Here is a 15,956-nt window from a genome sequence, read left to right on the forward strand (position 1 = left end):
ATAATGAACTTATTTTCTTGCCACCAGTTATCACAGTTGGTGACAGTTCCAGCAGAAAGTCTAACAACTGGGAAAAGAAAAAAAAAAAAAAGCATATTGAAGTAATAGTGTGAGAGAAAATGGTATAACCTCTTTTAGATAAGTGTATTGCTTCAGTTCAAATTGCTGGCTTTTAATGAACAGGATTTAAATTCGTTTCTACATTAGTGCATGGCTAAAGATCTCTTATATAGTAGTTGAGTATTATATTATTTTTAATTCCAAATCTAATGTAAAAATGTATTTCAACAATAGAAATAGAAAGTAGATGTTCATTTTTCTATCTCTGTATTTATTCAATCATAAATGGTGGTTTTCATAGGTATAATGAATACTAGTGAATCTGAGAATGTTGTCAATATCTGGTGCACTTTTATATGCTTCCAAAGTTCACAGCTGCATTCTGAGCCAAGCAGAGAGCTGCAGATTCTTTCAAATGCATATTTGTAATTATAGAACATTGTTATGAAAGCCAAGACACTGTCAAGTCTTTCTTGACGTATAATATTCACTAAGTCTGAAAGCATTTAAAATGTCTCTGTTAATGGGTTAACACTGGGTCTGATGATGGAAAGTATGCTTCCTGTGGAAAGTGATGTACACACAAATAAGCACAAGATGTAGCTATTAAAGAAATCCACTTTTAAAGCAATCAAGAGCAAAAAGGCTCTGTATATATGACCCTCCATTGAAAAGAAAGTATTAGTTTTATTCAGTATTTGTCAGCCTTTTCAGGTGATGCAACAGTTTCAATCAATGAAGGATAACACCTACAAAAAAGTACCTTTATGGTTATTAAGGACATATTAAAATAGAAAAAAGAGTTAAAATAAAGTATTGAAAAATACAAAATCCTACTTTCAATAGAATTGGTGGCAGTTCTGATGTAGTTGACGATCCATCCTGTGGGAATAAAAATGTTTTTGCAGAGTTACATTGTTTGAAGGTAAGGAATGTGGTACTGAGATATGCTTGCAGTGGTAAGAGAATTTAGCAGGTGACCTTGTAAAATGCAGACAACCATACTCCTTAGAACAATTAGGTGAAAATCACAGTGTCAAGTCAAGTCAGATAAGTGAAGAAACATTACGACTTCAAACAGTAAAAAAAGTAAAAAGAAATTTGAAATTTAACAGGCCGGCAACTGAAGACTATGTTATTGTCTGTGAAGCATTGGATAGGTTGTGAGCCTGGATTACCCAGTCAATGGGGAGACAGGGGAGTGTTATAAGTTAGACCACACAATTTTCTGGTCTATTGAAATTATTTTATTAATCAAGTAAGCAGACACAAGCAAAACAGCGCTGGATGGCTGGGGAGTCTCTGCTCTGCCACGGCACGCAACTTCCCTTTCCAGAGTCACTGTTTTATAGCATTCAAGTTCCGGCTTGTCGAGACTTGTCGACTTGTTGAGACCTGTTGACTTGTCGAGACTTGTTCTGAGGCTGCGCAGTCTGTTGTTGGGGGTCGTTATTCTTCCTCTGGTGATCATGCGTTGTGCTTGTGTTCAGGTGTGGGCAAAACAGGATGTCTTGCAGTGGGTGGGTGGTATCTTACAGAATCTTTGTTTTAACAAGGATGTTTACCCAACCCCCCTCCTGCTATCTACTTGCTTAATCCTCCCCCTTATCAAGGCCGTTAAATTGTGCAACCTTATCCCCTCAGCAGATTCTCCAAATTCCTTAAAGACAATGAACAAACCCCCACTAATTTATCACAGGAGGGTCCCAGTTATTGAGAAATAAAGTATACAAACTGTACTGTGTGACTAGTAGGTGCACTCCTGCCTGTGGGACGCCAGCCATTGCAATCACAAATAAAATTGCTACTTCACTGAGATCCTCACCTGAGCCTAAATTATTGGCTAAAGAGTGTTTCTCACAGTCCTATATCATACAACACATGGAGATGAGAGAAACAGCACAGATGCCACTTTTTATAATGGTTTACAATGGCTTTGTAATGATTATAATCCTTTGAAACCTAGTTATGACTTGTATTTACCTATCTGTGATGTACATACTAGCTTCACATACCTCATAGCCATTTCCATTCTTCTTTTGAATTGAGAAATAGACACTTCCATTATAACTTCACCTTTCCTTTCCATTTCAGTATATTACGTATTTGCTCTTGCAAATGTTCATTTCAATGTTTCCTTTATTTCAGAATTCATGATAAATGAAGTTTGTACTATAAAGTGACATTCACTGTGGTAACAAACAAATGTCAAATATTATATTTCTTCCTATATTAGTCACTCAGCAATGGATTCTTGTTATCTGTCTAGGAAAACCATCAAATTCTGACTTAATTGAATATGAGAGCAGTTTTGATAGCACCAATGTTATTATACCTACATGGCTTTTATTTTGGCCTACATGTAGCCTTTCAAGCAGAAATCTACATCATGTGCTGTGTTATAAATTAGACCACACAATTTACTGGTCTATTGAAATTATTTTATTAATCAAGTAAGCAGACACAAGCAAAACAGCGCTGGGCGGCTGGGGAGTCTCCGCTCCACCACAGCACGCAACTTCCCCTTTCCAGTGTCGCTGTTTTATAGCATTGAAGTTCCGGCTTGTCGAGACTTGTCGAGACCTGTCGAGACCTGTCGACTTGTCGAGACCTGTCCTGAGATTGCGCAGTCTGTTGTTGGGAGTCGTTGTTCTTCCTCCGGTGATCATGCGTTGTGCTTGTGTTCAGGTGGGGGCAAAACAGGATGTCTTGCTTTGTCCCCATGTTACAATGCCGTGAGTTGTGAAACCTTATCTCCTCAGTAGATTCTTTAAATTCTCAAGGACAATGAACAAACCCCTACTAATTTATCACATGCTGGATTTCCAAGGCGAGATGAGCATTTTCTCACCAAAACACAGAAACAGAGCTGTTGTTTGATTTAAATTCTAGCATGTCTTGGACAGTTATTATGACAATCTTAACATACACTTTTCATTTACATTTGTAGATTTCGTCACAAACACAGTGGATATCAAGTATACTATGGAAAATTGAAGAGAAGTAAAATAGTAAAATATTTTATGTGTCTTATACCAGAAATATAAGTGTTAAGAATTATATATCTGTGGGAGTGTGGCCATGGGGGTTGACAAGCCCCATGGTTGGTGATAACATCGGACTCTTAACGATGAGTCCAGGAGGAATGTAAAGTGTTTACAAGGAACAAAGAAGGGTGATTCAGGAGAGCCTTGCTGTCTGGGGCCACTTGTTTTCCAGTCATTAAGACTTGGAAGTTGTTGAGTGTTTGATGTTGTTGGGCAAAGTTGTTGACTAATGAATAGTTAGTGGAAACGTACTGCTGGAGAGTGAATGGTATAAGAAAGGAGCCTGTCCTCAGTATGGGAGAGTTGAAGTTATGTCATCAGTAAAGTGGTACCCGCTACTGATCCTAAAAGAACCCTGGCGTCTGTGTGGTCTTTATGCCACATGTGACATTCTGTAGGATACATCTTGACATAAGGCAACACCAAGAATATTCTTTATATCATTTCCTTTCTACTTCCCTCCTCTGTTAACACAGGGCAAAGATATTTCAAACAAGAAGAAAAAGCTGAGACTCTATGATGTCTTGATATAATGGACGACATCTGCCTTAAACCTTTCAGAACAGAGTATTTTATACTCTACTTGCCCCCTCCTCCTCTTCTCTGTATTGTATCTCATACCAGAATTTCTGCCTTTCATGACTGAAAATATGTTTCCAGCAGAAAGTGATGTACATACACATAAGCACAAGAGACAGCTATAGAAGCAATCCAAGATTTTTACTGTTTGTTTTGTGAATATTAGTCACAGAAACATAAAGTTTAATGAGTTGGAAGGGATCCACAAGGATGCGTTGGGTCTGTCTGGGATGGAGTCACCTTTCCCTGCAGAAGCCCACACAGTGCGGTGCTCTCCACTCGTAGCTGGAACAGCACTGGTGTGATATATGAAGTGGTAATTCATGTCGAGAAGATGGTTGATATTAATAAAGAAGGGGAAGATGTGGGAGTGTGGCCATGGGGGTCAGCAAGCCCCATGGTTGATGAGAACATCAGACTCTTAACGATGAGAACATCAGGAATGTAAAGAGTTTAGAGGGAACAAAGAAGGATGATTCAGGAGACGCCTTGCAGTCTCCAGTTGCTTGTTCTCCAGCCATTAAGGCATGGAAGTTGCTGGGTGTTTGCTGGTTACTGGGCAAAGTTGTTTGACCAATGAAAAGTTGTTTTGAAAAGGACTGCTGTGGGGTGAAGAGTATAAGAGGGGAGCTTGTCCTCAAGATGAAAAAACAAACAAACAAACAAACAAAACAAGGCAGCACGATACAATGAAGTTATGTCATCAATAAAGAAGCAGAAAGAAGGAATGAAAAGGAACAGGCTAGCAGAACGGAGACCAGGACGAGAACAGGCACATTGAATCCCCAAGTTCATGCCATTCTTTTGGGTCTTGTCGCTGTCATCAGAGAGCAGAAATCAGTGCTTGCCCCTGCGTTTCCACTTGTGAGAAAGCTGCAGTCTTCCATGAGGCCTCCCCCCAGTCTCCTCTTCTCTAGGCTGAAAAAAACAAGTAACTTCAGCCACTCCTTATGTCTTCCCCTCTAGAGCCTTAAACATCTTTGTAGCCTTCCTTTGGACTTTCTTCAATATGTTTTTGTCTTTCTTATAATGTGGTGCCCAAAACTGCATACTGCTCAAGGTGAGGCCACACCAGTGCAGAGCAGAGCAGGACAATCCCTTCCCTTAACTGGACAACAGAGCTGTGCCTCATGCTCCCTGGGATATGGTGAGCCCTTTTGACTTCCAGGACATGCTGTTTACTCATTCATTTTTGCCATTAACCAGAACTTCCAGAGTCCTTTCTGCAGGGCTGCTCTCCAGCCTCTTGTCCCCTCCCATCTGTTTGTATATCCAGGGTTGCTCCATCCCAGGTGCAGAATCTGTAATAAGTATAATAATAATAATAACAAACAAAACATTCATGAGAACTTCCCTCTCTAGTTCTTCCATTTCTTTAAAATGAGATTTTAGTAGGTTCCTTTCAGTGATATATTTCACAATACTTAAGTTAAACACATATTTTAAAATCAATTTTCACCCATTATTTACAAGCTATATAACTTCTTGAAAAATATTTAATCATGGTTTTATGTAACAGCCTTTTTTCAAATGATTTCAGACCAGTCTATTCATGTAAAACTCTAAAATGTGTTGTTCTTCTTTAATGCAGAACTAATGAGATGTACTATTTACAGCAATTCTAGTATTCTATTTTGTCAGAGTAACTAGAAACAACTACTGTACATTAGCTTTTTTATTCGTAGATACATAAATACTGTGATACCAAGAGCATACTATCTGTTTTTCTGGGATTGAAAATTGAATAGAAACAGCTTTGTCAAGGAGCTTGCCAAGTACTGTGAAGACATTATTTCCATAAGGCTTTCAGCTTCATTGCTTTGGAACACAGTACATAATTCCAAATTCACAGGATTACTTTCTATATAGATGGTTAATGTTCTATTGCTGAGGAAGAACAATTTCCACCTATAAACCCCACCAGTTCAGTCAAGTCTGAGTATCTAGACAGAGCTATCTGTCTATCAAACTTCTCCATCTCCTTTTTTTCCTTTTTTTTTTTTTCTTCTTTTTTCTTTTGGAGGTTTTTCCAGCAGCTGTTTGACAGAACAACAGCAAGGCATGGCTTAAAAAGAATGGAGGAAAGTTGAGCTTTATTGGCATGGTAATTCTGAAACTACATGCAAGAGATCTCTGAAAACAGAAAATTTCTGTGCACTATTTTGTTCAGTTGAACATGAGTGTCTATTAAAGCCCATTTCTCTGTCATTCTGGTGTTGTTTAGAATAGAAATTACTTAAATTTGTATGTGTAAATATAGTAGATTCCATGCAAGATTTGCTGTGATGATTTTATTTTCAAAGCAGAAAATCTAAACATTTCTCGATATCACCTTTTTTTTTTTTTTTTTTTTTTTTTTTTTTTTTTTCATATCTTGTCTGTAATCAAGATTCATAAGCATCCTTGATGGTGACAGAGAAGGGGAACGGAACATGACTTACTCTGAACTACATTCAAAGTATCTCTTTGTCAGAAATAAAAGGGTTACTGTTGAGCTACGTAGCTATAAACTATTTCTGCAATTCTATACAGTTACACAGTGTTTGTAAAAAAATTGAAGACATTCTCTCTGAAAACCAGATAAAGTATTTCTTCTCCATGTCCAGATTGCTAATGTTTGGACCACATGGACATGCTTACAGTAAGCTTGTTTTAGCTTTTATTACTGTTATGAACTCTAAAAAAATGGTTATTGATGGACTTTGTCTGCCTTTTTTATTATACCATGATGCAAAACAGACTGTGGACTGCTTGTACTATTTTAAAAAGAAGTGTGAAACAAGGTATATGTTTCCAAAGATGTTACCTAAGATGGCTATCTGAAAAAAAGCCTAGGATGCCTCATGTCTTAAATGGGGTGCCATGAATAGCATAGCAGTTGAAATTATATTATATGAGTCTGAGTCATATATGACTGAGTCATATATTGCAGCAACAGCTGGACTTGATAAATTTCACTGTCTTTAGAGACACTGCATATGAGCACATAGTATTTCTACAGGTACAACTAAGGCTTGAACATACATCCTATCTCCACGTAGATGAATGCCTTTAATACTTGAAAGAATTGGACAATCCATGGATAGAAAGATAAAGACAAGGACACTTCAGAATGAATAAGTGCTAGGGGTAGCAGACTGCAATCACATGAGAACAGAAATTACTTTTCAAAGTGAGATGTCAGAATATTAATATTAAATAATATCACATTGACAAGCTATCTGAAAAGATGGAGACTTATCACAACATTAAATTAAGACAATGCAAGTGTAAATTCAAGATTGCACAGAAAGTATTTCTAATATTAACTTATGTCCTTACAACAATGGAGAACAAAATGTTATTGGGCCTGTCTGGGGAAAAAGAATTATTATTTTATTTTTTCCATTGATCTCCAACTCTTAACTCGGTTTTCATTGTTAGACAAATTCCAGAGTTATCAAAAAATAAAAAGAAATAAAAAAATGGTGGCACTGACAAGTGAATTTAAACAGCCATTAAAAAGTATTTTATAGTTTAGAAATAGCTCTTATCAAATATACTATTGCATTGAAGTCTCGCTTCAAATTTTGCTTTAAGAATTTGTAATATTAGGTTGATGACCTAATATCTTTTTTTTTTTTTTTTGTAGAAAATGTTTTAATGAAATAAGCAAATGATGTGTGTCTCATAGTACAACTGAAGCATAAAAAATCAGTAATAAATGTACTATATATTTTGAAAAATGAGCTTGAACAAATCTTTAATAAAGTCATTATTTCTCTTACCATAAATCACTAAGGTTTATTTTTGCCCAGTAGATATAAGGCAGTCAAGGACAAGTCTTTTAAATTTGTCCTTGCTTGTAATTTACTGCACAAGAAGTTTCTCATAATTTTTCTTTTACTAATATAGAACAGTACTACTCTATGTGTACTAAAGTGCAAAACATTTAGTAAGATAAATAGAATTGCATCTCAAAAAAGTGTTTGAAAAATACTAGCAATCGCACCCATGTATGGATAGATTTAAAGTACCAATATGGAAGATACGACCAGACATTTCAGATTCTTAGAAGTACTTTCCAAAACATTGAACAAACTTTGCCCGTACCACAGGTGTTTCATAGTATTTTGGTGGCCATTGTTGTCTTCTCTGGTGATTGTTAATGAAATATTTGTGTCAGTTGATGTTGTCTGAGTCACTGAGTCTTTTCAAGAATCCTGGCCTCTACTTTCTTCAACACCAAAAAATAAAAATAAATTTGAAAATATATATAAAAATAAAAATATAAAAATATTAATTAAAATCTGCAGCTGTACCCTGTGGACTAATTTGGTGCTCTAAAGCCAAAATGAACAAATTAAAGACTTACTCCTTATACCCATGTTTTGTCAGAAATATATGGCATCTACATACAGCATGCAAGCATATGCATATTCATTGTTCAGGTCCACGGCAAGTGTAATTTTTGTGTCTCTTTATCATAATAGATTTAGGTTTTGCTCCTACTTTGGAAGCCCAATGAGAGTTTAGTTTTAAGCTTCTTAGTGAATAACAACTTAAGTTAAATTCCCAATGCAAAAGGGTCTGCCTTGTAATTATGAGGACTTAAACTAGACATCCTAGTTTTCTGACAGATTAATCTTTCTAACAGATTAATACCATTTTCTACAAGACTACAAGACTTAGTTGTATTTTAAAAAAAGTCTACATTATCAAAAAAACATAACCATTACTGTAACTGTTATGTGTCATTCCCATAGGTTTTCCAAATACACATGTGAGAGTAATACTTCACAACTGTAGTCTCATAAATCTATTTCTGAAGAGTAAGAATCTAAAATTAATCTATACATTTTTTTTTTCCAGGAAATAAACAAATCTATATTAATCTCATAAAATGGATCTAAAGTTTTCCTAATTACGTAACTGATATGTTTTTGTGAAGTTGTTTCTTTTCCCTTTTTTTTCTCCATCCTTTTTTCTTTCTCATTCCCCACCCCTATACCTCTACCCACTAAGGAGTCTTAGAATACTTTTTTTCTGCTTTAAGATGAGATAGGAAACAATTTATATATATATATATATATATATATATATATATATATATAGTGTAAGTCAGCAAGGATTAATATCTTCCCTCCACCTCCTAATTCTCATTTTGTATATAAGTTTCTGCCATTACTGAGGTAGTTGAAATTACTTCAATATTTTTTTTGTCTCCTGATTGCAATATGATCTTTTATTTCATCTTTCTCAGATAACTACTGCTCATTAATCTTTATCTTTGACTTCAGTATATAGAATTCAGTATTCACCTTCACTTTTTGCATTTCCGTAGTTCTCCGTCTTAAAGGATTAAAATTACTATTTGAACTGCTTCTGCAAAATATTTCTTGTTTGCCATAGATTTTGATTTTTGTTCTTACTGTATTTTTTTGTTTGTTTGCTTTGTTGTTGTGTTTTGTTTTGTTTTTCCATTTCTGTTTCTGTATTTCTTCCCTGATGGTATGTAATATTTTCTGGTGATTATTAAGAAGTTTGAATCACAACAGGGAATTATCCTGAATTTTTAAAAAGAAGAATAAAAAAGTGTCACTTTAGCATTTAGTAGAAAAAGACCTTGCAGAATATTTGTATTTGTAGTGCTAATTCTTACTAATCTCTTTGTCACAGTAACTAGCAGGTTCTAGAAACTTCAAGACCTGTTATATTTTTGCCTAATCACATTGAGACACTTGCAGACATAATGGTGACATCATAACCAACCTTTCTGTTAATTTACAAATTGTATCCTGAAGTAGATGTCTAATCTTGAGAATAGAGGTGCCATATCTGTATTTTCACTATTCTTCTTCCAAAGGGTTGTGTGATTTTCCCCAATACCAGCTTTGCTTTAAAATTCCCACTGAAAATTATTTTTTTCTCCATATCCTTTGGCCACCTCTGCTGGATGACTTAAATAAATCAGATTTAAACATTTTTTCTAACTTCATCACTTTCTTAGTAGAAATCCAATTAAAGTACTGGGCATTATCACTATGTCCTATATCAATACAGGAGGCAAAAAATCAAAGGAGAAAAACGTTACATCATGTTAAAAAAAATACAATCACACCAATCAATAATTTATTCATAGTATTAATAATATATACTTAAATATTTTTATTATAAAAATACATAATTATACTAATATAACTATGTGAGTTCTGCACTTGGGATGGAGTAATGTTACAGATGAAGCAGAGGTACAAATTGCAAGACAAGTGGCTCAGCAGAAAGGGATTTAGGGGTGCTGGTTGACTGTAAGCTCAGTGTGAGTCAGCAGTGTGCCCCAGCTACTAAGAGGGCAAACTGCATTTTGAAGTGCATTAAACATAGAATAACCAGCCAGCCAGAAGAGATGATTTTCCTCCTGTGTTTAGCGTTGGTACAGCCTCACCTTGAATATTGTGTGCACTTCTCAGCTCCACGATATAAAAAGGATATTACAATACTTGAAATCATCCAGAGGAGGGCAACAAAGCTGGTAAAAGGGCTAGAAGACATGTTCTATGAGGAGAGGCTGAGGATGTTTGGGTTGTATACTTTGGAGGAAAGGAGTTTAAGAGGCAACCTCATTGCTCTCTACAACTTCTTGAGGAGGGCAAGAGGAGAAGGTAGTGCCAATGTCTTCCAATGATAGCCAACGATAGGACACATGGGAATGGTACAAAACTGTGTTAGGGGAGGTTCAGAATGGACATTGGGAAAAATTTATTTACTATGAAGGTGGAATCAATATTATAACAGACTTTTCTGGAAAGGTGGTTGATGCCCCATGCCTGTCAGGGTCCAAGAGGTGTTTGGACAATATCCTTATTAATATGCTTTACCTTTTGATTAGGCCTTAAGTGGTCAGGCAGTTGGAGTAGATGATATTTGAAGGTCCTTTCCAACTGGATTATTTGATTCTATTAACAAATTAATTATATTTATTTAGCAACTACTTCTCACACATTTTGATCAATAATGAAAGGTTTCAGAGCACTTTGAATGATGTGAAATATAATCAACAAAAAATATCTTTATGGAGATTAGTCTAGAGACATAAACAGGTAAAGTGAGTAAATATAGAAGAATGTCAAATAATATCATGGCAGCAATGACTTGCAAATCAGGTAATGCATTACTAAGTACTAGAAGGAGAGGGCAAATGCTTTCTCTCTGAAAGAGTGAAGCATCACTTTTTATTTTACACATCCAATACTAAAAAGGGGAAGGAAAACAAATTAACAGAGAAGAAAATATTGTTTATACTATATGGGAGTGAAAGTGGAGGGCGGGAGAGAAAAAGAGGGACAGGGGGAGAGGGAGAGAGTTTAGGTAGCTAAGGATTGTGCCACATGCTCCCATGCATTTCTCATTTGTCACTTTGGGTTTTGATTAGGCTCTCTGTATAATCTCTGCAGATTCTGTTTGTATCAGTAAAAGCTGAAAATATCTAGTGTTTTAGATGAAGCTATTTTTTCCCCAAGTAATATGACTGCACTTTCCATTGGGATTTTTTTTTTAATTAAATAGATGAATACTTTTTCTCCCCCCACTTTTTTTTTTTCTTTTTCTTTTTTTTTTTTTTCAATACAAATTTGTGGGGGGGGGAGAGAAGGGAGAGAAGGAGGGAAGATGTGCCTCTATACTTTATACTTTTATTGCTCCTCTGTAACTTCTGTTAGAGTATAAAAACAGGTCTTAACTAATACCTTTCTTTGTCTTCTTTCCAGAGGACTGTCCAGAGGACTGGAACTCACACTCCATTGTTCCTTCATCATCCAAATCTTTCCATTTCAGTAACATTGAAGAAAGTCTTCAGTCTTTTAACATAAAGCAAGACCATTACATCTCCTCGCTTACTAATGTCTATTCTGATTTACAACATATTTAAAAAATTACCACAGGCAAGCTGACTTGAACTTAGTGTTGATCAAGCACCCATGCAACCCCCAGCAATATACACACACACTGCAAAGAACAATCTCTCATCTCAATTCCTGGAAGAAAAGTAAATTTATACTTCAATACCAGATAGCCCATTTACTCCAAAGGCTACTTTATAGTGACTGCTACTTTATCACAAACTAAATTCAGTTCAAACTCACCTGTCTTGTAGGACATCTCAAACTAATTCACAGGATCCCCCTCCCCCTCAAAACCACCACCAACAAAAAGTTTACAAGAAATAAATAGGTGTCTGAAAGAGGAAAAAATAACATCCATTAATTTTTACTAGCTGAAGTTTTACTCAGGATGTCTCAAAACTCCATGGTGACCAATGTATGAACACGCTATTACAAAGGAGGTGGGTGATAAATCATGAATAAAACCTGTAGTTTTTTTCTAGAGTGAAATCAGTGATGTTAAAACATACTAGACATTTTCTCAGGGATAAAACAAAGTACAAAACAAAACAAACAAACAAAAAACCTGAAATCATCCCATACATTGCTAAATCTTTTAATGGCTGATAATTTGCAGTCATTTTGGTAGGGCTGAGAGATTTTTTTGGTCTTGTTGTTTTGCTGGAGGCCAAGTTAGACTGTATATTACTATGCATTTTATCAATTGAAATGGGTCATGTATAATAAAGAAAAATAATAATTTTGTCTGGAAATAATAATAATAAAAACAAAAAACCAAGAACAACAACAACAAAAAAAACCACACAGTTTATCCAAATATCAGTTCTTAGTGTTGTCATCATTTTTAGTCATGTTTCTTTTTAACAGCATTTAGCTTTCAAAATAAACTAAGTTCTTTTTGTTTGTTTTGTTTTTGTTTTTAATGCAGTTCTATTCTAAAATACTATTCAGGTGTGATTCATTTATTTATTTATTTATGTATTTGAAAACACATTTTAACTTCAGCAAAATACTTAATAATAGTACAAGTGTCTAGAGTCCTCTGCAGTTTGGACAAACCAGGAAAAAGGGGGTTGACCATGATTATGTCCCACCTTTCAAGCAAGAATATAGAGTACATCCCATAGGAAAGTGAACAGAAATGCCTCTAGACCATAAAGCTAACCTCACTTTTCTTCATATAATTTTAAATGATCAGTTCTTCATCACAGCTGATATAACACTGAGAATAGTATACGTAGAAGCATATTCTTTAAGAGATACAGTAAAGACTTCAGAATCCCAGCTACTTCAAATTCACTACATAGTCAGAACACCCTTTTCTCTCATGTCTGCTGCATTTCTCATTTACAAGTAATAGCAATAAATAAATAAATAAATAAATATGTATATATATATACACGCACATTTTGAACTTTCTATATTTGTACAGAAAACAAGGAGAGAGCAGCCTGTACACTTACCAATTTCCTCCTTGGTAGTAGAATAATCATAAATTGTTCCATAATGATTCAAACCTAGGTTTAACTGAAGTGTTAATACAGAAATAGGTAGCCTTTGTAAAGATTAGGTCCTGTGTTGGGTCTGTCTCAGCTGGAGTCACCTTTTCCCTGCAGCAGCCCACACAGTGCTGTGCTCTGCACTCGTAGCTGGAACAGCACTGATAACACTCAAGTGTTGTGTCTATTGCTGCATAGTGTTGGCACAGCATCAGGACTCCTTCCAAGCCCCCAAGAGCCAGCAGACTGGGGGTGGGCAAGTGATGGGGAGGGGACATTGCCAGGGCAGCTGACCTAAACCAACCAAAGGGATATTCCATAACACCTGATGTCACCCTCAGCAATAAAAAGGGGGGTTCTCATGGGGGAGGGGGCTGTTCCTCCTGAACAACCACTATGCATTTTGAGGCCCTGCTTCCCAGGACGTGGCCAAACATCACTCATTGATGGGAAGCAGAGAATATTTTTTTTTTTTCCCTCTCTCTGTGCTTCCACGCAGACTTATTGTTTCTTTTCTTCTCCCCATTCCCTTTCCTTTTAATTAAACCTTTCTCATCTCAACCCTCGAGTTCTCTGTGTTGTATTTTCTCGCCCTTCTTCTTTGAGAAGAGGGGGAGTGGGAGAGCGGTTGTGGTGGAGCTCAGCTGCCCACCTGAGTAAAACCACCACAGGTCCATGAGACAAACACTCCAAGAGAAGCTTTATAACAATAAGTTTACCTGATAGAGAACTGTATCTCATCATCAACATACAGATATCATAAACAGCAAGACACTAATCATGTCTCTTGCTCTGCAAAAATTTAACAATACAGCTATGCTAAACTGAGATGTAATATCCTACTTCAGATATTCATATTCATTCAAATTCATTATTAGCAGTAGGGGGAAGAAAAAAATATCCTTTCTTTGCAGATACTCCTCCCATACACTGACAATTTCAGAATTAACGTAACTGTACAGCGCAACAGTTATTATAATAAACTGGTAAACTTAGATTCAACATATACTAAATTAGACTGTTAAAGTACAGTTTCAGTAAGAGAACTCTAAGATTAAGTGGAAGGAAATTGTGGGGTCCTTGCATCTAATTAAGGACCTTTTTCAATGCAACATAGCATGATAAGAAAGGGAGGAAGCCATAAGTAAGAGCATGCAGGGTCACAAGTTGACTGACAAATAAGGCAGAATAGTATTGGAACCAAAGCTGGTCAATCACACTAATTGATGAGGGCAGATTAGAATAATAAGGGAAAGAGGGAAACCAGAAACAGGGAGGTACAGACCTGATACAACAAATTTAGAGACAATGACTAGAAACAAACCTGGTCACACAAATTGATGTTCTAATGAGAGCACCACTTCCAGCAAGATCAACCTATACTTGGCAATTGATTAAAATTGTGAACCAGGGCATGGCATGGACTGGGAGGGGTGCAGGAAAGTATGGACCTCTGCAACCCAGCAAGGGATGTCTTAGGGAAAAGGGAGCGGGGAGGAATAAAGAGGGAGTAAGCAGAAAAGATTATAAAAGGGCTTGTTGCTTATAAGAGTTGGTCAGTATGCTTGTCTGGCTGAGCCCTGTGCCTGATCACTGCAGTCTGGCCAGTGTTGTCATTAAATCCTTTATTATTATTAATCTCACTGCTGTAAGGGCTCAGTGCTAGCTCTTGGTGAGTATTCTGAGTATGAGCAAAATTTGATGCCAGCTGCTGGAGTCTCAGCAGCAGCTCCTGGAGCAAGTGGAGGTCTTCAGGTTCTAATCTCTGGGATGGGAGCAGTGTGTGTCCCCAAATCTACTGTTGGAGGATGGGGGTGAGTGAGGTGAGTGACAGGGTATGAGAGCAGGGCAGAGCTCCAAATGTGTTCCAAATTTCATAAAACTTTCCCTTACCTTTCCTTTGTTTTTCCTACCTCTTTAAGACTCTTGCTTGAAGTAAATCATTTCTTCTGCAGGACATCAGTAAAGAAGAATACTCATGTAGCCTCTTCTCATGCTGCACTTTTGACACCTTAAACTCTGCTGGATCTAGTATAATAGAAAGAAATTGTCAGGAAGTAACTTATGATGTTATGGTTTCTCTCCTTCTATGTTGCAGACTGAATTGGAGTGAGAACAGATACTTTTTTTTTTTTTTTTTCTCCTGTCCTGTAGGTAGAAGCTTCTACAGTTGTAATCTTAGCAAGAAATAAATAGCTGAGGTAAAATTTCCAGTTTGAAGACATAAATTTTCTTTCTTTTGTAAATAGGATTCTCCTCTTATTTAACTTGATTTATTTATTCAGCAGAGCTAACTCAGGTTTTGTAACCAAGCAGACAAAAGTGAATTTTTCTATCCTAAATATAATATATATGTTATAGTATTGTCCCTTAGTCTTTAATTTCTTACAATCTGAGGCATGGGTATTTGTAAATTCAGACGGTATTGCTTTGGTGACCCTGCAAACTCTTAAAATGATTACTAATGCTCCTAATTTGGAACAAGTGTAGTTTGGGGATAGACAACATGCTCTAACACAATTCTAGGTCCCTGATAAAGTTGGCTGTGGCAGGCATAAATATGTCTCCTTTTTAACCTAGTAACTTCACTGTTAAAGTAGTCATTCATAAGTGGAGAACATTGGCTGCTGGGTTCAAGATGAAGAACAGTCATAAACGCTGTACCATTGGTGGGTGCCAAAATCAGTAGCTTGTAGAGAAATTGGAACATGCTCTATGCTCACCTACAAAAGGTGAGATGAAGTTCAGATAACAAGTAACTCCATCTGTTTGGTGGAGCTTGGCTGCATCTTGCAAGAAGGTCTCAGGTTTGGCGGTTGATTCCTCTTCCTGGCCAACAAGACCTGTGTTTGCTGTTTTTTTTATTTTATTTTTCTCCATGTGAAATGAGC

General features: G+C 36.3%; 1 long non-coding RNA gene across 1 annotated transcript; it reads right to left on the minus strand.

Moving 5' to 3' along the window:
* Window positions 1–2,875: 2,875 nt before the first annotated feature.
* On the minus strand, window positions 2,876–13,165 carry LOC311430350. The gene is made up of 3 exons (XR_014688719.1): window positions 13,030–13,165; window positions 11,411–11,521; window positions 2,876–4,604 (listed from the first exon to the last, which is right to left on the minus strand). It is a non-coding gene; the product is annotated as an uncharacterized lncRNA (long non-coding RNA).
* Between the last annotated feature and the right edge of the window lie 2,791 nt (window positions 13,166–15,956).

The sequence above is a fragment of the Aythya ferina genome (assembly GCF_964211825.1).
Source record: "Aythya ferina genome assembly, chromosome: 1".
Lineage (NCBI taxonomy): Eukaryota > Metazoa > Chordata > Aves > Anseriformes > Anatidae > Aythya > Aythya ferina.